Genomic DNA, 24,110 nt, shown 5'->3' on the forward strand with positions numbered 1-24,110 from the left:
AAAGAAAAAGCACTTTAAATGGCCTGAAAAGAAGCAAAGTATCCCTGGAGAAGACACACTTGACTAGAAAAATCATATTATTTCACAGAATTAGGTTAAAGCAGATCTAAAGATGAGGAAACCTTTTGCCTGAGCTGAGCAAAATTCCAGGATAACTGAACTTTCATTTGAGGATTCTTGGCCAGGTGAGATACTTCTAGGTTTGCCTTATCAATGCAAAAAGGATTATTAAAAATAGATATTTTACATAGATTTTATTGACAGCCTGTGTAGGAAAAGAGCCTCATGGTTGTGTTCATAACCAAAACCTGGACATGATAAACCTTGGCTAAAAGATATTGGCTCCAAAGCTCTTCAGCAGAATAAAGTGAACAACATGTGAAGACAAACGTTTCCATTCCTAACCAAAGCATCCTTAAAGTTTTTAGCTAAGGAACCAGTTTTGAGGATGGAATTTCCCAACTTTTTAGTTTTCAGCACCTTCAGAAGAAAGGACTTGTCCACACAGGACAATCAGGACTTAATGCGTGACTTGTTGATGGCCAGAACTTGAGAGACTGAAAAAAAAAAAAAAAAAAAGAGCTTGGAGGGCTTTCAGACAGAAAAGGATCCTGTAGGCACAAAACAAAGCACCCAGAAATTACCAGAAATCCAAAATTCTTAGAAATCCAAGATATGAAAGAGAATTTCAAGTTTTCTTATCAAGACATTTAATGTTAGACTAATGCCACAAAGGAAAAGAAGCATTTAGGGATCTTCTGTGTGATTTCCAAGACAGCATTTTTTAGCTCTTTCCTGTGTTCCCATTGCTGCTCCCTTTGCAGAATATTTCAAGGTTTCAGAATCCATTAAACTGAAGATTTAATTGAGTTTATGTTGCCAATACATGCCTTAGCTTGGTATTATTTGTATGTACATGTGCAAGTGTGCACATACACGCTGTAAACTTGGAAAGGGACCCAAGGCCTGCTGAGGTGGAACTGGTCACACTTTGTGTCCAGCTGAAGTGTTCAAAGGAAAACCTAAAAAAAAAAAAAAAAATCTTTACATCTTTTACTTGAATTGGGCTGGCATGGAAAATCATGTTCATATTGTACTCATTTGTGGTCTGCTTCTCAGGAATTTTAACAGATGACAATTCAAAGATAAATTTGCTTTAAAAATAAATGATGAAAAATAACTGGCTTCCTGGCTCTTATTTCATAATCTTGAAAGTATGTTCAGATTTATATAATTAAAGTAGAAAATAGAAATCTAAAAATGAAACCCGGTTTTGCATTAGAGCAGCCGGAATTAATAGGATTCTTCTTCCAATTCCTTTGTTTTCTGCTGTACTACCAAACTCTAACATGAGAGGGGGAAACATGGAATTCTGACTTGCTCAGGTTGTGGTTGATGCCAAGGCCCATTAAAATATAAACATGCTCACAGCTGGGCATGAGCTTTACTGAGGTAAAGCCCAAAGTTGGGACAGTCATCAACAATTTTTTCCACCTATTTATGAATTGTGGCTCTTAACATTCATTCCCTTCCTTAACTGAGATGAAAAAATAAGGCTAATTTTCTTTCCTTCGCAAAGCAAAAATTTGGGAGCTGACATTTTTACTCTATAACACAAAAATAGTAAAAAAAGGGCCAAAGCAGCTCAAATATGATCCTGAGGGAGGTGTAGAGCCTAAGGTCTGGCTGCAACCTTAAAATCAGCTGTATCTCCATCTCTGGATGGCAGCAAATGGCCTTGCTGGATGTGGAGCTGAGCAGCAATCCAGCTCTGGGCTTCCCCATCAGGAGGGACCTGGAGCTGCTGGAACATCCAGAGGAGGCACCAGGATGAGCAGAGGGATGGAGCAGCTCTGCTGGGAGAGCTGGCATTGTTCACCTGGAGAAAAGCTTTGGGGTGATTTAAGTGTGGCCTGCCAGGACCTGAAGGGAGCCTGCAAGAAAGGACAGGAGAGACAATTTACAGGGGCCTGGAGGGACGGGAAAGGGGGAATAGCTTCAAACTGGCAAAGAGTAAGTTTAGAATGAATATTAGGATGAAATTCTACCCTGAAGGTGGTAAGGCCCTAGCAGAGGGTGCCCAGAGAGGCTGTGGATGTCTCTGGATCTCTGGAAGTGTCCAAGGCCAGGCTGGATCACCCTGGGACAGTGGAAGGTGTTCCTGCCCATGGCAGGGGCTTGGTATGACATGAGTTTTAAGGTGTCTTCCATCCAAAATCACTCCATGTTTCTATGCTAATAGCTACAAGATTCAGAGTAATCCAAATAAATTTAAGAATTCCAAATAAATGAGCAAGTGAAATAGCAAATACAAGAGATCAGTTTGCAGAACCAAAACAATCTGTGGCTAAGTAAGGTGGTGCAGTTTGTTGCTCCTCTGAGTAATGTTAATACAGTGAAACTCACACCTGAAAGGAAAAGCATGCACAAGTTCAAACAGTGAATCACTGAAAGAAGTAATGCAAAACCACAGTCAAATTTCACCCTGGATAGGCCTCAGCTCAAATCTCAAATTATTAGTTTGGCCTCTGCACTTTCACCCACTCTGAGGTGTTTGGGTGAAACATAAATTTGATATGGATTTGGAAAATCAATGTTAATGGAGACATGGAAACGAACAACAATTTTATGAGCTAAAACCAACAGAAATAAAGTTGCTTATACTTCTCTACCAATTTAGATTTTCAGGCTTCCAGGTCAATTCAATGAAATTTTCAGTGACATTCTCATCCATGGGATTACCTCTTTCTCCTTTTCTGTAAGACCTGTGTAAACCCTGAGTGCTGACCATCCCTTCCTGCCTATCCTTGCACTCTTTTCCTGCTTGACCTTTTGAGTATTTCACCTTCCTCTATTTTCCATTGTTTTTTCATCAATGCCACCCCTCCCTGCCACTCCTCCCTTCATCCATACTTACATCATGTCTGGTCCAAAGCCAATTTTTCCCATTTTTCCATATCTGTGACTTCCGTGGTGGCAGTAAGAAATCAGCTTCCTTGAGAGATGAACATGTATCCATTTATTGGCCCATATATTAAAATAATTGAGACCTGTTAAAATGAATAGAAATCCTGATATATGATATGAATATAACATGATTGACTGGATGATTTACAAATCTAAGTCACCACTCATTCCTTGTCATGTTCAATAGCGTGTCTATTTTTTCACCAAATTGTTTGGGTCAGGTTCTCTGTCTTCATATGTGTTTTTGGGGGTTTTACCACAATAGGATACTGATATAAATTATAGTCTTGGGATTGCCAGCAATTTTGTTAATAAAACCAACAATAATAAAGTAAAACAGTTCCTTGTGGTAGGCTAATCTTTTAAGCTGTAAAAACCTGGATTGATTTCCAAGTACTGTCTCATCTCTTGTGGATGAGAAGGACTGAACAGATTTCTGAGCACCAAAAGTAAAAACTGAAATTGAAAACTCCTCATCCACTCTCCAAGCAGAGTGGAATTCCAGTACACGGAATCCCCAGCTGGTGTGGGTTAGAAGGGGCCAAAAGGTCATCTACAATCCAGAGGGACACTTTCCACTATCCCAGAGGGCTCCAAGCCCTGTCCAGCCTGGCCTTGGACATTTCCAGGGATCCAGGAACAGCCACAGCTCCTCTGGGTGATTTGTGCCCTCCAAGGGAAGAGTTATTTACCAATATCCCATTTATCCCTCTCAGCTTTTCCTCAGCAGAGATGTTTCACCCCTCTAATCATCTCCTCGTCCTTCATTGGAACCCTCTCCAGCAGATCCATGTCTTTCCTGTGTTGAGGACCCTGGAGCTGGACACAGAAGAATATTAAATTTTAGTGTTAAAATTCAAAAGGTCATGTCAAATTGGAGAAAAGACATAAAATTCCCATTTAATTAAAAAAAGAAAAATACACCTTTTATGGTTAGTTAGGAATTACCAGGGTGTTAAATGCAGAACTGGGGATGTTCTGGTAAGGCAACAACACTGTAGGACAGTTCCAAAAATCAGAATTTTAAATGTTATGATACTGTAGAAAAAGGATATAAAAAACCTCAGGAAGCCTATGGATACAAATGGAAATAATGTAGAATATCCTTCTGCATTCCTTGGTCTTGGTAATACCTGATCCACCCATAGTGCTATAAACAGTGATTTAATACCCAGGTCAAAAAAGATGTTTACAAACTGGAGACAGAATAAAAGAGAAGAGTGGGAATGATAAATATATAGAAAAACAGAATGTAACGGGGAAAAAATAAAAGAAAAGGAATTAGAATTGTTTGCTCTATAAAAGAAGAGTCTGGAATAAAATTAAAAGGAATAAAAGTGCAAACAAAAAAAAACTACTACTATTTTCTTTGGTGAAATTTCAGGGGAAAAAAAATTTCATTGTATGGAAAACATCCCTTGAAAATGGAAACATTTTGTGCAATTTCATTAGGATTTACACCCTTTAATGTGAGATGGACTTAAAATCTATTTTTAACCAAAGAATCTTATTAAAGTAAGAAGATTGCCTGGTTTACTACTTGTAGTTGTTTCAAGCAGTGGTGGCTGATGATGCTCTTTATAAACAATAGGAAATAAATTTAAACAAGCTAAAAGATGTTTAATGTGAAAAAACTGCAGCTTGAGAAAAAATATGTTGTTGTGGATTGCATATTTTACATGCAATTTATGCTGCAGTTTCTCTTCATTAACCACATCTCGCAGATTTTTCAAAGCACCAGCATGAATATTATTAACATGTGTTAAAAATGTGTTTAAAATAATGTATAAAGCTCTGTGTTTAAAGCAAAACTTTGGGCATAATGAACAAGGGTGTCTGTATTTTATATATTGGTTTTTGTGTGTGTGTGATATATAACCCAGAATTTGTGTGCACAAATGCACATATATATTGCTCGTATTTTAATTAAAACTGAACTAGACCTTAACAAGAACATCTAATTCATAATTCTCTCATTCTGTTCTATAGATTCTTATTAGTTAAAACAGAAATAATCCATTCTGGAATGTGGCATATAGAAATTACCAGCATCTCCTCTTCCTGTATTCCTTTCCTTACCACTGGTTTCCTTTTACTACAGGAATCTCAGGGAATAACTTGTAGCTTTCAGTTTTAATCTGCACTACATGCCCTTTGTATCCATCTTCCAAAATTGCTTTGGGTAGACTGGTATTGATAGAAATCATCGATAAAGGCAGACACAGATCTTGAAAATGACAAAACCCAAGGATTTGAAGTCTGAAAAACCAACAATACCTTTCATTTCTGGTCTTCACTTTATGCCTGATGCCGAGTCTGTCAGGGGTGAAGCCTCACAAGGATTCTGGTTTAAGCAGTGCTGGCTGATTCTTCAAGCCAAGATTTGGTCCTGCTGCCTGGACAATGCTGAATAGAGGAGAGCACTGCCAGTGGATTTGTGCTGTGCCAGAGTTACTGGAGTCAACACAGGTTTGAGGAAATCAGAAGTATTAATTTGCCTTACGGACATTATTATAAATTAGAATTTAATTCAGTGGGCTTATGCCTCAACATGATCAGATAATTCACCCAAACAGGAGGGGTTTTAGTTCCCACTGGGACATGGGACACAATTTAGAGATCTGACAAGGCTTTTTGCATCAAGATTTCAATGCCACACGTTGGAGTTGTCTCCTGCCTGTTGCACTGCGCCTAAGGATTCATGGAAAAGGGATGATCTGAACCTCCTGAGCCTTTCCTAATATCCAAATATACTTCATTGCCAAAGCAGAGGTGTAACCAAAGCTCCCACCAAACCACAAGGACAGAAGATACATTTATCTTCCCCCACCTTGCTCAAGAACCTCGGGTATCTTTCCTTCTGGTAAATGTTATTTCCATAGTTGTGCATTTCTGCCCTTTACATCTGGCTGTGCTAACCAACAAGGAGATAACAGCTAAAAATAGTGAGTTTCTCTCCTTTACCAGCAAGCAATCAAGTCTCTGAGGTCAATATGCAACCCCAAATTCTCGGACTAAAAGTTAAGGCAGCCTTTCCCTAGGGAAAAGCTAACTTCATTTCTAAAACACATTTGATTTCCTTTTTCTAATCTCTCCGTAGCCTTTTTACACTGCTGCGTGCTTTAATTTTGCTTTCAGTCAGAAGTTTAAAAACTTTAGCTTCTAATAACTGGAAAAAAATGGTTATTTAAAGATAACTGCAACTTGCTTAACATGCCAGACTATCATATGCTCGCTGCTTTGAAGCTGCAAATTAATGACGAGCAGGAACAGTGACTATCTTTCAGAGGAAACTGACCTCTTTCTAATGGCTCATCGCTAATGTCATCTGTCTGCTGCATCTCATTATGGGAATTTCACGGAGTAAGAAAGTATCTTAAGGCTGTGCACAAATAAAAAGGACCTTCTAGTATTGAGCACTTTGAAAATTTTTGATCTCTCAAAATACCTTCCTTAGATACTGGTTTCCCCTTTTGTGCATGGCACGCTGCTTATGTCATCTATTCTCTGTGACTAATTATGTTAATTTTGTGCCATAAAAGTAACTGAAGGCTGTTAAGGAATAAAAGCTTTTGAGTGGCCTTATTTCATAAACACCCCTTTTGAACGAGGCGCATTTAGTCATATTTGCAGTAACAGAAAGAGTCTTGTGCTAAAAATACAACAAAGGCTCTTGAATATGGCCATTTATTCCTACTTTATTAGGTAATTTATGAAAAGTATGAAGGGAAGCCTTTTTGTTACTATAATTTGCATAAAGCTGGTGCCCCATTAATGAGATAACTTCCTGCCTTTTGTGTACCACCAGCTGGAAATAGAAATATAGGAACTTTTCTGTCTCCCAATTACTTAACCTGCTGAGTTCAGAGTTGGAGAGTAAACAGGATTCATATCAGTCAAAGAAGTTGATTTCTGCTGCTCTATCTAAAATATTTTTATTTAATTAAGGAGCCAGTGAAAGTGAAACATTAAAAATACACTAAAAGTCCATCAGCTCTGTGAGCCCAAGACCTGTGCTTCAATTCTGCACCTGTCTTTTTGTGCTGTCAGTCACAATTAGTTTTGCTTCAGACTAGACCCATCACAAATCAAGGCAGACATCTAAAGTTGACAGTTTGAAGGGCTGTGGGTGCCAAAGGATGCAGATGGGTTCTAGACATCATTTAAAAATCACCTAGAAACTCGACTGGCATCCAGGCCCCAGACACTCTTGGAAATCCCATTAATTGCCTCTGGTGTTAATACTTGAGATATTGTGATTTTGATAGAAAACTCCCTGGTCCAGGAGGAGCAACCCAGCATTCCCAGTGAGAAGGAAATTCCTCCTCTCCACCACTGATTTGTGTGCCAAAAGTTCAATCTGCCCTCGGATTGGCTCGTATGGAGCAGTGATTCTTGTCACTCTGCTTAGAAACAGAGGTATTCACATTAGCATTTTTTTTCATCAGTTTTCCAAGTTAATAGCATCATTTTGACTGCTGAATTAAAGGTATTGTTTATCAATTGTAGCATTTATACATGAGGTGATAACTTAGCCATAAAATCAATGGACCAGCTCCCCTATTTAGATATTTTTACACTGTTTACTATCTCTGGATTTATTTCAAGTGCCTTAATTATAATTAGGATAATGACAACTCCTTAAAAGTGTGCTGAAATGTAGGCGGGATAGAAAAAAAAAAAATCTATGTATATAAAAGGAGTTTACAATTCAGCTGCACAGCCTTTGTGTAGTTTGAGGTCAGTTTGTTGGAGCATTAAAAATTGCTCAGTGGTCAAATTGCTTGATTAGCTCTACCTGCTAATTTGCTAAATCTGAATAAAAGACATTTCTTGATGTGGAATAGAGCACGTGACAGGTTTGTACCTACTCTTTGGTTGTACTTTGGGGATTCCCTGCTTTCCCATTGCAGGAAAGCTGCTCTCATCACCATCCAGCTCTAAAGGAGGAAAAGGCAATCAAAATCACCTTTCAGACAATCAAATGGATTCAGTCCCAGTTTAAAGAGTCCTTTGACACTCCCCTGTATATCTAAACAAATCACTGCAAACCCTCATATCACCTCATCTAGTTAAAATATGGATATATTTAGAGTAGCTGCAATAGACTTTCCACTGTCATTTTAACTATGAGCTAAACCACAACTGCTGACAGGCTAAAGGTTGTCACAGTCAAGGTCCTAATTACTCTACAAATTGCAGCCTGATGATAAGATCCATCTCCCCTTGCTGGAGGCACTGGGCTGGGGAGGAAAGCCTCCAGACTGGGTAGGGAAGTCTGAACAGACTCCTTTCAGGGGCAGCAGGGACACAAACACCTCCAGCCTGGGATTCACAACTCCAAATGGGCTGATCCATTCTCCATTTAGAAACCTTGGGTACAGGCTTAGGAGGTATGAGGTTAGAATCCAATTATTTTTAGCCCAGTTTGCACTTAAAATAATGGTTTAAATTGTGTCTGAAGGGCTGTCTGAATTTGAATTTTTAAGTAGCTCATAATCAGCTAATTTGCTGCACCAGAGCTGTGTTTCTACCTGTGGCAACCAATGAAGCCCACAAATTTTCCCAGGCACCTTTCTGCCAGGTTTTTGTCTGGAACATTATCGACATTTGTTATTTTGTGCTTCCAATTCAGTGCTAGAATGGGCTACTTTGCTAAAAGACTGTATGAAAAAATGCATTTCAAGGGGCTGATAAAAACCTGGGAGAAGATGAAGAGTTGTAATTCCCAGTACAGGACATTTGCTGGATTAATATGGTATGTGGCAGCTCAGGCAGGCTGGGTGCATTCAGAGATATCAACAATGTTGAATCTCTCTTGTTTCTTATTGAAATATTTTCAATAAGAGAAACACTGCTCTGCTGCAGAGAAACCCATGGCACCAACCTCGTGTCTCAGAAGGAGGAATTCCATTGAGACCTCTGGCCAGAAGAACAGCAGCTTCCTAAATATGTTCCCAAAACACCTACACACAGAAACTCATGTTGTAGGGTTACAGAATAACGCAGGAAACACAGAAATAGAGCTTGGGAGCATCTCGTGGGCAGTGCTAGAGCATCAATTTTTGTTCTAGACTGACATCAGGCAAAGCCATTAAAAAAAAAAAAAAATTCACTCCTGACAATGAATAAAGAAATTATTAGTTCAGAGGATTTTCTCTCTCCTCACTCTCAGACCTCAAGACTTGTTCTTTTTCCCAGGTAAAAAGTCTTTCTGGCCCTCTCACAAAGCAACTTCCCTTTCATATTTATCTTTGATTTGGTCTGGGGTTGGTCCAGGGCCCCGGGAGAGGAGGCTCATCACCCAGGGATGTTCCTGATATCCTTTTTGTGCACCACCCTTGTTCCAGGCAGGCCCCTGCACTCTTCAGGTTGGCTTCATCCATCATCCCCTGGGGAGGGTGGGAAAGAGGGAAAGGGAAAGGTCCTGTAAGGTGATGAAAGGGAATGCAGGTGCTCCCACTCCTCTTCCATCTCCTTGCTGCCCACAGATTCCTAACCTCACCCAAACACTTACCTGGGAATTATTTTTGCACCTGGCTGGCCCAGAATGGTACCAACCTTCCAGATCTTTCCCCAGCTGCATCACAGTGAAAGGTCAGCTGCTGTGGAGGGAATGGACAAGAGAAAGAAATGCATCTTTATCTGCAGGAATGTAGGAATTTGCCTGGAAAGGCTTTGGGTGTTCCGTGTTTAAGATCCAGTGGAATATGAGTCTATATAAAACTTGAAATAAAAGCAGCCCATTGACCTATTTAATGGGACTAGTCATTAAAGCCACAAGAGCCAAGGAAAAAACAGCCTAATGAGGAATTAAAAAAATAAAAGAGGAATAAAAAAACCCACCCCTCTCCGTGCCCACTAGCCCAGGGCTAGCTTAATTAAAGTCAATGTAGAAATCTGCAAGAATCAAGAAATAAACAGTTAAATGTGTTATTTTTATCCTCATATTCCTGGCTGCTCATTCTCTGTGATTGGTTTCATTCTCATATAAAGCAATAGCCTCTTGTTTGCTTTTTATTCTCTGCCTAATTTGGATAAATATAAACTTTGCTAGGCAAACCCAGAAAATCAGTTGTTACCCTGGCTGTGGAGCTCTGATGAAGATTGTTTTGCCATTCTGATAATTACGAATATTTATAGTACGTGGTTTCAGAGGGCAGCACTAATTGGACAACAGTTTCTGGGCTCTCTTCTCAAAGCACTTAAATGATAAATCAATCACCAAGGACAGATAATATAAATAAAGTGATAGGCTGGCTTTCCCTCTCTCTTCCTTTCTTCTGATTTACAAAACAGCTCCAATGAGCTGTCTGTGGCCAGAAAGCTGGGCTTACGCTGGGGTTAGGACGTTGTTATGTCTGTTTACAGTGATTTGGGAGACTAGAGGGGAAAAGTTTGAATCAACAAATATTTTCTACATTCCTACTGGTAACTCCAAGGCCAGTTTTCAGGGTGGGTTTTTTTTTTTCCCCTCCCTTGTCTGTTACAAGTTATGATGTGTGGATGAAGGCTTTTTCCCATGCAGTAATGACTGTATACTGAGATTTCAAGGGGCTGTTCATGACAATCCCATTTTCTGTGTAATTTCATGGTTGTCTTCTTGAATGAAGATATTGGCTGCTCTGAAGCAGGAGGTCAGATGCTCCTGCTCCCTTTCAGTATTGTTCCGGAGTATGTTTCCTTTCAGCTGATGAAAAGTAATTCATCATTTACACCCTTGAATTCTGCCAGCGTTTTTTTGAACAACTTTTCTTTCCCCGTGGTACCTTGGGCCCATGAAAGAGATAAATAGGTTCAATACAACGCCGGGCCCCGGATCCTGGGAGCAGGTTCGGCCTTGGAGGCCCCGAGCTGCCCCTTTCTCATGATGGAGTTTGTCACCTTTCTACCTCGGGAAGTCAAATCCTGTCGACTCAGCCATCTCTCAGCCTCTCTGAAGTGGCTCTGGCACCCACTGGGGCATGTGAGCTTAAAATTGATTTTTTTTTAAGATCTGTCAAGTTCCCTTAAGGGAGCGGGCAGACAGCCGGCCCCAGGCCCGCACAAAGCGCTCAGTGTCCGGCGGGCGCCCGCCGAACTTCCCCCGACGGAAAAACCTTCCTGCCTCCTGCCCAGAACCTCACTTCTCCTTTTATTTCAGAAACAGAGCCTGGCTGGGTCACCCCTTGGAAGCAGGGATGCTCCTGGCTCGGGGTGAGCACCAGGTGGTCACCATGGGATTGTGTCCCCCACGTCCTGGGAATGCTCTGCACCAGGCAAATAATTCACGGCAACGCCCCACGGACCCTCAAAAATCAGTGGGAAGGCAGTCAGGGAAATTGGGATGCAAAGAGAATAAAGATTTTCAGCTGAAAAAGAAAAAAAATATGTAGATATATGCAGATAGACAGATATAAAAATATAATAATAGATAGATGCTAAAATAAGAAACCATATAATATCTATCCCATTTCTATGTTGTCATACATACCTATATATACCTAAATAATACATATTACATTCATATAGTATATATTGTTATATATTAGTTTATAAACTTATAAAACATATCTACTTTACTATATATATAATATATATAGTATATATATACACTATATATATAATCTACACTATATGTTACATATAGTTTATACACATGTATATATTCTATATTTATAGTATATATACCTATGTAGTATATATGTACATGTGTATATACGATATTATATATAGTATGTATATATACAATTTGTGTATAATAGTTATATATACATATATATTTATTATATGTTTCTGTTATAGTATATATAGTATTTATTGTGTATATGTACACTATATATTTTATATAGTGTCTATATATACTGCATATCATAGTATATATAGTATACATATAATAAATATAATATACTCATGATATATGAAATGTATATGTGTACTGTGTATATATATAGATTATACTATTAGTATAGGCATTCAGTATATAACAGTATATAATAACTAATATACCTTCTATGTTTAATACAAATTTAGATCGTTAATATCTATGTATTTAGTGCATACCCCACTCTTTAAATTACTCAGGTGGTTGCAGCAAAAGGCAGGACTGCTAACTTCAGGAAATGAAAATCCCTTTGCACAGAAAGGCTTCAAATCCTAAAAACTTGGTTCCTGGTGGGCAGGTGGGTCAGAGGCTGCACCTCCCACCCTGGGGCCACCCCACAGCCACGCAGGCATCTCAATGAGCATTTCAGAACCTGGTAAATAAATTAATTAAAAAAAAAAAAAAAAAAAAAAAAAAAAAAAAAAAAAAAAAAGAGGCAGATTTGATCCCTGGAAAGGAAAAAAAAAATATTGTTACAGCAACACCTCTGACAGGGGCTCAGTCTAAGTAATAATTTCAGGGCAGGAATTCCAAGTTATTCCACAGCCTGGATTTCAGCATTCCCAGACACAAAGAGCTTTAGCAACGTAACCCCTTATTTATTTTTCCAGTAACTCTCTCTTGTTTGGTGTAGTCTTTCAGAGGAGCAAATAATCATTCAAGTTGATCAATCCTTGTAATTTTTCGCTCAGCACACAGGTCTTAAATGCAGAACATTCCCAGGGCTGGCTTTTTATTTAAATACTGCACGGTTCCCTCCTCCCTTTGCTGCAAGTGTTTGTTATTTTAACAAAAGCATCCCGTGCATCCACATTATCAACACACGTCTGAGTGGGCAAAAGGGTTGGTTAATCTGCTGCTGTCGTGACAGCAGGGGGAGCAAAAATCACTGCGTCGGGGGGAATTCACAGTGATCCTGCCTATTAAAAACTCACTTCTGCAAAGAAATAGACACTTTCTATAGAAAACAGCTCTTGTGTGCGTTTGTTATCTCCAGCCAAACTCGAGCTGCAGGGTTACCCCAACCTTTGCTGTGCAAACCTTTAGCAGAAGCAAACAGCAGCTAGAAGTAATTACAAGTTTGAGGCAGAAGTCAGGAGAGAGCTGGGATATTTTTAACTCGTGAGGGGAGTGCTGGAACTCCCTCTGGAAGGAAAAAAGGGACAGGGAATATCTGCAGCTTGTCTTTTATTTTTATTTGAGCTGCATGCTGTGCTGCAGGGGAAGGAACTGCAGCCCATCCTGTGCCAGGAGGCTTCTGGTGCTTCCCCTCCAAAGATTTAAGGTCAGAAAGGGCACTGGTGGTGCCACAGCCCTGGCCCAAATACAGTCCCAGGAGCAAATGATACCAGACTCAATCAGTTACATGATCAAGTTAATATTTGTATCCTAGAATGTCAAATTAAGCCCTTTTCTAACCCAGACATGGGGCAACTGAGAGGCATTTTAAAAACTTTTATTCTATTTTCAGTCTCACGTGAAGGGTAAGACAATACAGATGTTAGAATTCACACTATCACAATTAGAAGCCAACTACTTCTTAATTACAATACTTTATAAGCATTTCTGTTTTGATTAATTTGGTGATGAGGGTAGAAATTAAATTGTTTTATTTTTTAAGAGTTGCAATTTCTCCACAAATCCATTTCCCACACTGGAATATATCCACACTTCCTTCTGCTCACACTTTCCTTCCAGAGTTCTGGGCTACCCTGATGGATTTTGCATCTATGGCCATAAGCAATGCTACCCACAGCTCTGGTTTTCTTCAAAGTTTCGCTGACTCTTGGAAATCAGACTGATTTTTTTGCACTCCTTATTGCCAGTCAGGCCATGTTAAATGATTTTGAGCTGGATATTGTGATATCTGTCGTGTTTGCCAGTTCCTCAGGTGAGGCTGCACGTGTTGCCACAGAAAGGAAAAGCATTCCTCCTTTGTTCAGCAGCTCTCCATCTGCCCAGCCATCCACCCATCTGCCTCTGTGTATTCACACACAAAAATAAAACCTGCTGAACAAATCCGCCATGCCTTTGTCCACACTACAGTGATTTTTGGATCTATTTTTCCTTTCAGTTTACTGGAGTATATTCACAGGATATTATTATCATCTCAACTATATTTTTTTTTCTGCAGTTAGCATTCAGCATTTTCTCTTTGCTTTTCTAATTAGCCTTTCAGTTTGCATCTGCTTATTTTCTTTAGCCTTTCAACTGCTCCACCTTACCAGATTTGGCTTTTTTTTTCCCAACACCTTGTGCTTACTGCTTATCTTACTCTTTACTATACAACTCTACTTAGCCATATTGGGCATTGTTACCTTTATCCTTCTTTAGACTTAAACCAGGATGAATTTCAAATGTCCTCCAACTGTTTCTGAAATATATTCCAATTTTCTTCAGTAGATTTACCATACATTAGAATAAAATCCTGATAAAAATTCCTTAGCACACTCTGCACTCCCTGAAAGTCAGCCTGCCATAAGGCTTGCATTGCTTTTCGCTCCTCAACAAATACTTTAAATCAAATGATGTCAAGATCACTGGATCTTTCATACCTCTCCAGTTCAACACCCTTTATTACCCTTGGCTCAAACCCTTGAATTAATTCAAATAGTTTCTGAAAGACAATTCAATAAGGCCCACGAGGAATTGGAGGCAATCCTGCGTTGGCTTTAGAGACGTGAGTATTCCCTCCCTACTTCTACCTTCTCACAGTCAATAAAGGAGTAATTAAAAGCCATCTTATCAAAGTTCTGACGCTCTTGAAGGCCTCTCTCATCTGTAAGCAAAGACCTAAAAGTTCAAAGAAGCCTTCAGAAAACCACCTGACTACCTTTATTGTGCCTAACTTTTATCAGCACTGACATTGCTATGTCAGCCAAAATACTGGCAGCACTTCCCTCTGAAGACACTCATCTCCCAGGAATACTGATAGGGCTCCTCCTCCATCTACCCTTCCTCTCCACAAACCCCAGCCCAGTATCTCAAAACTTCAATTTCTTGCCTCGACCATATCTGTGCTATTCCAATAATATCATGCTTATCCTCGATACTCAGAGTTATCATTGATAAGTCTTTGATGTAATAAATCCTTGATATAGTATCATACTTATCCTTGCTATAAGATATAATCAAAAATGAAAGCAGAAACTTAAGATACAGAGTAAAATATATTACTTGCCAATTTTCCACAGTAACTTTTCATCATTACTCCAAAATTACTTTTTAATGCAAAGAGTAGTTCCAATCACATAGAGGCCCACATGATTCAGATACTATCATAATCACAATTAGATTACATTACTGCAATCAGGAATGGAGATCATTAAGAGAAAGAATATAAATTGCTTTAGTTTTACAAGTACTGAGCTAGCAAAATTATAATTAATCTCCATTTATAATCTTTTCTTTCATAGAACTGCAAAGCATGCTACTTTTTTTAGGCCATCAATACAAATTAGAACTAAGTAATAAAGCCCTAACTACTACTACTGTGCAGTTCTCATTCGTAGAAACTTTCACATTACACAGAGAAGGCTTTTCATGCAAACGGCGCCCTCAGCACAGAGGGGTTTTCAGTGCAATAAGTCCAGCCATTTCTACAGTCACTTTGCTGTTTATAACACAAAATGCAATCAAAGCTGTCTATCCCTCCTCGGAAAAATGGATATGAAGTCTGCTTCTGAAATTGGATGGTATGTTTTGTGAGAGATGAGACAATAATGACTTAGCAGCAGAGGCAAAAAAAAAAAAAAAAAAAAGAAAGAAAAAAGGACAAATACGAGATTTCACAAGTTTTCAGAATTTCCTGTAAAATACAGATCTGCAATGCTGTCAGAAGCTGTGAGATGGCAGACAAGGCCTCATCTAACTCCAGTACATGCAGCCACGTGGAATATACACAGCTCTGTATATATATATATATATATATATATATAAAAGCTTGCCATGCAAGATATTTCTTCATTTTAAGTCTCAATTTTGAGAAAAAAAAAGAACAGTAAGCCCAGCAGCTGTATTGACCACGTACTAAACATTCTTCTAGACCCAAACTTTACCCTCCCTGACCAATCAGAAAAGAATTACATGGAAGAAAAAAAAATGAAAAAAGCAAAATCAAAAGCAGCCCCTTTTTAAATGCACGAGTAACTTTATCCCTTGGTTTTACATGGACAGTGCAAACCAACCTAAAATAATTGTTGGGGTTTTCCTGATTAAATGATCACCCCTGAGAGAGCTTGCCTCATGCTGGCTGTATGGAAAAGGAATGAGGTTTAAATCCAAGTGAAAAAAATCTACAATAGTGCTATGGATTCCCTTCAGCTTTCCGGTTCTCGGGAGTTAAGTTCTGAGGCAGTAACTGCAGGAGAAACTACAAAACAAAGAGATTCACAGAAAAACAGAACGGTTTGGGTTGGGAATGATTTGGGTTTTTCCAAGCCCCAATGTCCAACCTGGCCTTGGGCACTTCCAGGGATCCAGGGGCAGCCCCAGCTTCTCTGGGCACCCTGTGCCAGGGCCTCCCCACCCTCCCAGGGAACAATTCCTCCTGACTGCAGGGAAATTCCTACAAATGGCAATGTGGGAGCCAAGCTGGAATCACATTGACCTGTTCAAATACCCTCCTCCTTCATCTGCTGCAAATAAACAGCATCTGGAATGGCCTCGAGAAGCCATGTGGAAAATCAGCCATTGAAATCCACTTTCCATGGGGAAAGGCACACTGGAATGCTTTGGGTCTCTAGGATCCAGGGCTGCCTGCTTCCAGGGGATGCCCAGTACAGGATAAAGCCAAATGAATGATGGCTTCGGATCTGTACAATTTGTGAGATTCCTTAAGATCCTTAAAAAATCTAGATAATTTCCAGAAAAAAAACCCCACCACGGTTTACTGTTTCCATTAATCCACAAACAGTCACAAATCCCAGCTCCATCCCACCTAGTCCTCATCCAAGCCACTCATGAGATGATTAATAAGGCTGAAACCAACTTTCAGACTACATCAGCTGTGACCAGGCACTTTCTGTATTACTTTAAAAACTTGCACTCCTAACAGCAGCTAATTCCCATCTAATCTGAATCCTTCAGTGCTTTAATTCCCTGCATCCCATCCCCAGCACCCAATGTTTTATTGAACACAACCTCCTCGCTCCACTGCTTCCTCAGACAGTGGAGCACTTACTTTGAACTGGTTTCACTCAAACCCCTCAGCTTCTGGAGTCTGCTTTCCTTGCTCATCAATAATTGCTGGCTGCAGCCTCTTAGAGCCTTAATACACAGAAGTTATCATATAAAACCACATTTCCTCTCCTCCTCAGCAGTTGCTGCAGTTCAGGTGGGGAGCAGCACACTCACTGTCTCATTTCTCTAGTGGTTTTCCCTTCTGGAAGTAATTAGGAGCTGTTCTGTGTGACAAGTGCCAGGCACAGATGTCCCCACGGGACGTGGTCCCTGCAGCTGGCTGGGACAGGTCAGCAGCTTCTCACTGAGAATTCCCTTTTCCCCCAAGTTCAGCAGTGCTTCCAGGCTTGAGTGTGTCTGAACAAAGGCAGTTTTGGATGACAATCTTGGATGTAGGCCTTTAAAATCCTTGTACACTCTATTTCAGATATGCAAATGCTCTTTTGGATATGGCTCTTGATCAAGTTTTCATGAACATCCACATTCCTCTGCTGAAAAGCGTGTGAAATCAGTCATCTACCAGGCTCATGCAGAAATTGCTTGATTTCAGTTTCCTTGTCTGCCTTTTCTATATGCCTGAAATTGTCTTTATCATCTCTGTCTACGCACTATTTATATTAAAATATTTTTCTTATCTCCTGTAACCAATTCAGTTTGGGTCAACATTAAAACCATTCCACCCACTTCAAAGAGAGCCAAAGGGATGCGAGAGAAACCTGAGGAGAAAACTATGAGCATTTGTAGCATCCAGGAAGCAGAGAAAAGCCAACTTACTTGCTAATTCTTTTTAGTTAGAAAGTTCAGAGTACGGAGTAGTGTATTAATTAAATGAGCAAATAATATTTAATCTAAAAAGATGCCACAGACCTGGAACTGGCAAAACTCTTAATGAGCATTAAAATGTAATTCATACACTTATGTTAAAACAGCTGAGGGGATACACACTAGTTAGAGGAGTTTCTGCTTTTGGTTTGTGGGCTGTTGGTGGTTAGTTTGTGTTTTTTCAAACCTGCCAGCAAAAGAACACACTCTCAGTGATATGTCAGAGATAAAGTTGAAGCACCAGGATGCCCATGGCAAATTCAGGGAACAAAGACTCACTCATACAGAATAAAAATGAGTGGTTATGGACAGCACAATATTAACTCAAGGTGTTTCTGGAAAGCTCAAATTCTCAACATCAGGCAAAAAGAGTGATTTTCTTACAGCCATGAGTTTTCTGCCTGGTGTGGTGGAAAAGGAGATTTTGAGCTGCTGTTCAGTGGACATTCTGCTGGAAAACAGATAAAGAGAATAGAATTCCAGAGTTAGCTGGGTATAAGAGGATAAAAGCCACGGACATAAAAATTAGGATTCTTTCTGAGGAAGAAGGAGAACTTTCCAGCGTGCAGACCCATGTGTAGGCCAGGCAAATAAACAGAGTAGGCAACCTGTTTCAGGTGAGATTCCACAGTGAAACAAATCTCCTTTTCCAAGAAAATCATTAAGGAAACAAATATGAAATCAGCATGGTACTCATTATTATTTCCACCGAAAGAAGTAGGAAGGGGGTGATGTTGGCTTCTCTGTGGGATTTTTTTAGGACAGGCCCAGCTCTTGTAGGATCTGGTGCAGAACAGTGGGAAGCTCTGTAGGCACAGCACAGGGAGAGCTGGACCACTCCAGCACCAGGGGAAAAACAATGCAGCGATTAGACAGGAGATGTGTCAGCAAGCAGTGCCTGCAGCATTAGCCCCACTAATCCTCTCCCTAAGTCAGACTTGTCTCGTGATGGACAAATTATCCAGCTTAGTGAGGTTTCTGGGATGGTGATAGTGTCTCAGCCCTTCTGTTCTCTCAGTGCTTCCTTTCAAACACCCTCCCTTTGCAGGGCACCAGAGGTGTCACAGCCCTTATTCTCTGGGGAAAAAAAGAAAAAAAAAAAAAAGGAAAAATAGAACTGTTTCCACAAAAATCAGCAATCTGTCCAAGTGGAAATGGAGGGCTGAACGGGCACAAATCTCAAATTAATATATTTCAGGCACCTAAACTAAATGTGTGCTAGATATTCCCATTGCCACTATATAAAAGAAGAAAAAAAACCCTCTATCCCACATTAAAAAAGAAGCCAAGGTAGAACTGAGACAAACAAATCCTAACTTCCCATTCCTGAAGATTGTGCTTTACCAGTTCTCACACTGGACTTCCCAACTTCACAGCATTTCATAAACATTAAGTTGTAAACTATTAGTAAACCACTCTGTCAAACACTACCCTTGCTACAATGATGTCCTCCTACAAGTGTGCCCTGAATGCCCCTCATACAGCTATCACTTGTTTTATTTGGAATTAATTATAGTTACAGAAGATTGAAAATGTTTGGGTCATGAAGGCAAACAAAGAAAAATAATTACATTCGCTTTATGCGAATAAGGTAAAAATATTTGTGGATTTTTAAAAGCCAAAGTAACAAAATTTTTGTGGCAGCTTACCAGAGCTGTGGGTTTACCACCAACACATGTTTAAATTTGTTTTTTTAAAAATAAACCTTTTTTTAAGTGGGAATTAATTTAGGGAGCTCTATAGTCTGTAAGTGTAGGTCAAACTATCTCTGCAATGACTCCTTCTGAATTAAATTAACAAATGGTTTAGTGACCAATGCATTATCTTAAAAAATTAAGAAGACTCTCTCCAAAAACATAGATTTCCATACCAGAAGGGTTCAGCCAGTTCTTTATCATTCAGATGCAGATAAATTGAGTCCTTGCACTTTTCTCCCTATCTTTTTCTCATAAAATCTAAGTTCTGTCTGTTCTACGTAGATATCCATGACATTTTCTCACAAGAGCTGTGATTTACTCCAATGTCTTCAGCCAAAAATATTTCTTATCCCCTCTGTTCTGTGTTATGTGCTTGACTAAAATTAAGTGGAAATAAGTGGGATGGTAGTGGGAAAAGGAAAACAGCAACAGAAAGGCCAATATTACCAAATAAATACACTTTTCCATCTATACTTTAAAAAACTGAAATTATTTTTTTTTGCTCAAAAAACCTTGAAAATGTAAAAATCAGAAATGTGTTATATTAATAAGAGATTTTTTTTTTTAATGATGAAGAAAATTCAGAGATATTTTATTTTATCATTTTAAGAAAGCCAGATGAAAAGCTAAAAGAGATGAAGGAATGGGAATCATACCTTGAAATTAAATTTTCCTGAATCCAGAATTCCTGAAATGTGAGTTCACCAAAAATGGCCTAACCTGTAACAGGATAAAAACAATATATTGTACCTGCTGTATATACAATATATTGTATCTGCTGTAGATACAAATATTATTACTAGATATTATGCATATTTACCCTTCTTAATTGAGCTATAACAATACTTTTGTTGCTAAAAAATCTATAATCAGTCATCTAAGAAAATTGTTTGGATTATTTTTCTTTTCTTAAGGAATATATTGCATTCTAGTGAATAATATAATTCAAGAGAAGCTATGTCCCAAAATAAAATGGCATTTGAAAGAGAAAGCGTGTGTGTATATTTTCAGGGGGAAAATTATTAAAGCATCAAGGTTTCTGTCAAGGATGGCAAGAGACTAATTCCAAATAAATTGAATATGCACTTATTTTGTTCATTGATCCTGAAGGTAAAATTTAGGAATTTTAAAGAATAAAGAAATGGTTGCTTTTTGCATAAATTCACTAAATAAATAAAAACTAAGAAAAATGACAGAACATTGTGACAGTTTAGAAATGAAACACCACAAATGAAATAGAAGCAATTAGCTGAAAATCAATTTGATTGTCCTCCAGGTCTAGGGCTGAGGTACAGGTCAGAAATGTAGCTGTGTAAATAAAGCTTTAAATACCCAATAAAAAAAGCCATTCTGGAAAAGAGGAGAAGAGTCTTATTTATGCCTTAATTAAAATCTGATAATGCAGGGGAGCTAAAAAAAAAAAAAAAAAAAAAAAAAAAAAGAAGCGCCAATTCTGGGGTTGGTGCAATGACCTGAAAATGGGTCCTGTCTCCATAAAGAAGATCTATTGTGTCCCAGGAGAACATCTGAGGATGGGACAGCTGAGATTTCTGCTCCTGCTGTTGTGTATCCCATGGATGCAGGGGTCATCAAGGGGTTAGTGAATCCCTTGGGAGCTGAAACGTGGGAATCTGCCAGTTGAGTTCTTCCTGGTCATCCCACACCTGAGCACAGCCTTTGGCTTTCCTGCTGAACCCTCCTGAAAATAAAATATTCTCTCCTCCCAAAACCACCACAGGTTTTCTTGCAGGAGATTTTCCTACACCTGAGATTTCCACCAGGGTCAATTTTGCGCTTAATTCTTCACGAGAGAATTATTTATGGATTGTTTAGGAAATATTATGTGGGGTGATGTGGGAAATGGGTCAGTGAATAATTCTCAAAACCTGACTGAAAGCTCATACATCCTTGGACATCTGTGTGCAAGCTCTGAGAAAAGGTGTGCTGACTTAGGAAGGAATGGAATAGAGATGGCATTGTTGAGACAGACTGAACCAGAAACAAGTTTCAACAAGTTTCAAACCACGACCAGATATTTTAGAGAATTACAACTATAGAAGATGCATTGTAGCAGGAACACACGGGCAAAAATTATAGGTGATTGGTGTTAGAAGTATTAGCAGCATTGTGTGGCAAAAGCCAATGGGCTGAAAAACATTTCTAAGGTATTTTAACCAGGAAACAGGTTGGCTTCTGATGGAATGGTGTTTGAGTATTGCATCTCTTATGTCTCACCCTTCTATGAGACTGATAATGGAATAAAATCTTTTAAAACACCTCTCAGTTGACCTGTTTCTGTAACAGCTGGGAAAACCAACAGGGTGATGTCCTGGAGGTAAGATATTTCTATCCTGGAGAAGTTTGGCATCTCCTGGTAGCAAACTATGTATGATTTGTCCCCTTCATAAAGCAGTCTTTAAACTAAAGATTATTAATTATCTCTTGCAGCAGTTGGGTGAAATTTTTCCAAATGACTTTCACTAGTCTGTGAAACCTGCTATAGGTTTGCAGAAATATTTCACCTTGCAAAACATTTGCTTTTTTTCAGTGTAATTTATGACCTTTATTATCTGTACATTGTGTGACACACAGGATTAGTTCCACCTTTGGCAAAGTACAGACATTTTTAGTGGTTCAGATTTTCATGTAGTCATATGGGCAGCTGAATATTCAAACTTTTAAATTACAACTGAAGAAAAAACACAGTGAGGCCTGGAAAATGGCATGGTTTGCCTTGACATATTAATATATAACTAACTGTGAGAAACAAAGTAAAGAGCTTAAAGATACCAGAAGTTATCTGTTTAAAAGGTAGAAAACTAGTTGTGCCAATAAACATTGGCTTTTATCTTCAATTAATTAAATAGGCTAATACTGGTCTAAGTTGTGATCTACACAAATGCTGAACTTAAGTTTGTAACAACTGAGCTGAGTTGTTCCCCTCTGTCATTTTTGGCTGCAATTTTCTGCAGTTCAATATAAAATAGTCAATGACAAGTATCTTTAGCTAAATTTAATAGTGGTTATATATATATATATATATATAAATTATATCTCTATAATTTGTAACCCAAATTTGGGCTGTCACTGAAACTATTTCATAGAATCATACAATTCCAGAATGCTGTGGGTTAAAAGAAACCTCACAGCTCATCTCATTCCACCCCCTGCCAAGGGCAGGGACATCTTCCACTGTCTCAGGCTGCTCCAAGCCCTGTCCAGCCTGGCTTGGGACAGCCACAGCTTCTCTGGGCAGAGATTCTGAAACCAGTTTTACCCTCAAATTTGCAAATTAACCAATATTAACCATAACCAGTAGACAATCTTAGGTAACCTCTTCAGGTAAAGGCGAGAATGTGCTTTCACGAGATCTCCTGGGGTTTCATTTGGAATCTGAAGAAGATGAGGGATAAACCTGAACTTTCTGTTCCTCCTCTACAAGGAGGATGAAATTTTGCTTTGTAGAGTTTCTGTGGTCACTCTTAGTGCAAAAAAAGAATGAATGGCAAGGAGAGGAACTGTTTCACCCAGAAGATGTGGTAATTTTCAGAAATGATGAAAGGTATCTGTGGTGCCACTGGAGTGACTTTGCCATACTTATGAATATAAGAGAAAACAAAATTATAGAAAAAAAAGCAAAGGACAGATAAGGAGTCAGGGAAAACTTCTGGACTGTTAAGAAAGTTCCCAACTGAAATAATATTACGAGGAAGTTTGGAAATCTCTGTTACTGCAGGCATTTAAAAAGAATTAATCAAACATCTGTTGAGACCAACGTAGGTACTGTTGATCTTACCTGGAGGCAAGGGTGCATTAAATGACCTCTCTTTTGCTGCCTCCTCTTTGATTGCTGATCCACATCTTTCTTTTCCACCTCCTTGATGTCTTTCCTTATGCTACCAGACAGGAATGTTCACTAATCAATCCGATCCCTACAGTTAATGCTTTTTCTTCATGTAGGCAGTTGGCTTGAGGAATCAACTGCAGCCCTAATCAAAACAAATTCCTAATAAAAACACTCAACATATGTGAATCACTCCTCACTCACTGCAGTGAAGTTGTGGTGGAGGATAGATTGGAGCTATAAACAGCACTTGGAATAAAAAGAAAGCAACTCACAGCATCATATACAACACCATTTATGAAACCACCTCTGTCTTTCAAGACAGCTTTGCATCATTTTCAAAAGAAACAGGTAGAGATGCTCTTAATCTAAAGATATTAACTGCCTTTTACTCGTTGTTCTCATCAAAAATGAAAGAATATCACAGTTACAAAGTTTTTATTACTTACAAAGATATATTTTTCATCCTTAAGAATTAGCAGCAGATATTTATTTCTGTTGTTTTCATTTTCTAGATTTCCTGTGTTCAAAATCAGTGAATAATTTTAAGCAATGTTTATATTTTACTGGAGCACACTGGTGTCATATAGAATATTTTGCAGTGTTTTCTTCAAGTCTTGAATGCCAAACTTTCTTACAGGTGGATACAACATTCTTTCCTAGACATTCTTGACACTAAAAATGGGTTTATTATGTTATGGAGAATGAACTTAGAAAGTTCAAATTTCATTTGGAA

The 24,110-nt window shown here is 38.8% G+C and overlaps 1 long non-coding RNA gene across 5 annotated transcripts; it reads right to left on the minus strand.

The window, feature by feature from the left end:
• Nucleotides 1-737: 737 nt before the first annotated feature.
• On the minus strand, nucleotides 738-23,509 carry LOC135309251 (uncharacterized). 5 transcript variants are annotated; one of them, XR_010369559.1, is made up of 6 exons: nucleotides 10,737-10,851; nucleotides 9,485-9,572; nucleotides 8,855-9,359; nucleotides 7,839-7,907; nucleotides 5,245-5,421; nucleotides 738-3,786 (listed from the first exon to the last, which is right to left on the minus strand). It is a non-coding gene; the product is annotated as an uncharacterized LOC135309251 (long non-coding RNA). The 5 variants fall into 5 exon arrangements; XR_010369561.1 differs by lacking the exon at nucleotides 10,737-10,851 and adding exons at nucleotides 20,187-20,250; nucleotides 23,327-23,509 and having other exon boundaries at nucleotides 5,245-9,359; XR_010369562.1 differs by having other exon boundaries at nucleotides 738-1,934; nucleotides 2,918-3,050; nucleotides 5,245-9,359.
• Between the last annotated feature and the right edge of the window lie 601 nt (nucleotides 23,510-24,110).

This window comes from Passer domesticus, chromosome 10 (genome assembly GCF_036417665.1).
Source record: "Passer domesticus isolate bPasDom1 chromosome 10, bPasDom1.hap1, whole genome shotgun sequence".
NCBI classification, from domain to species: Eukaryota; Metazoa; Chordata; class Aves; order Passeriformes; family Passeridae; genus Passer; species Passer domesticus.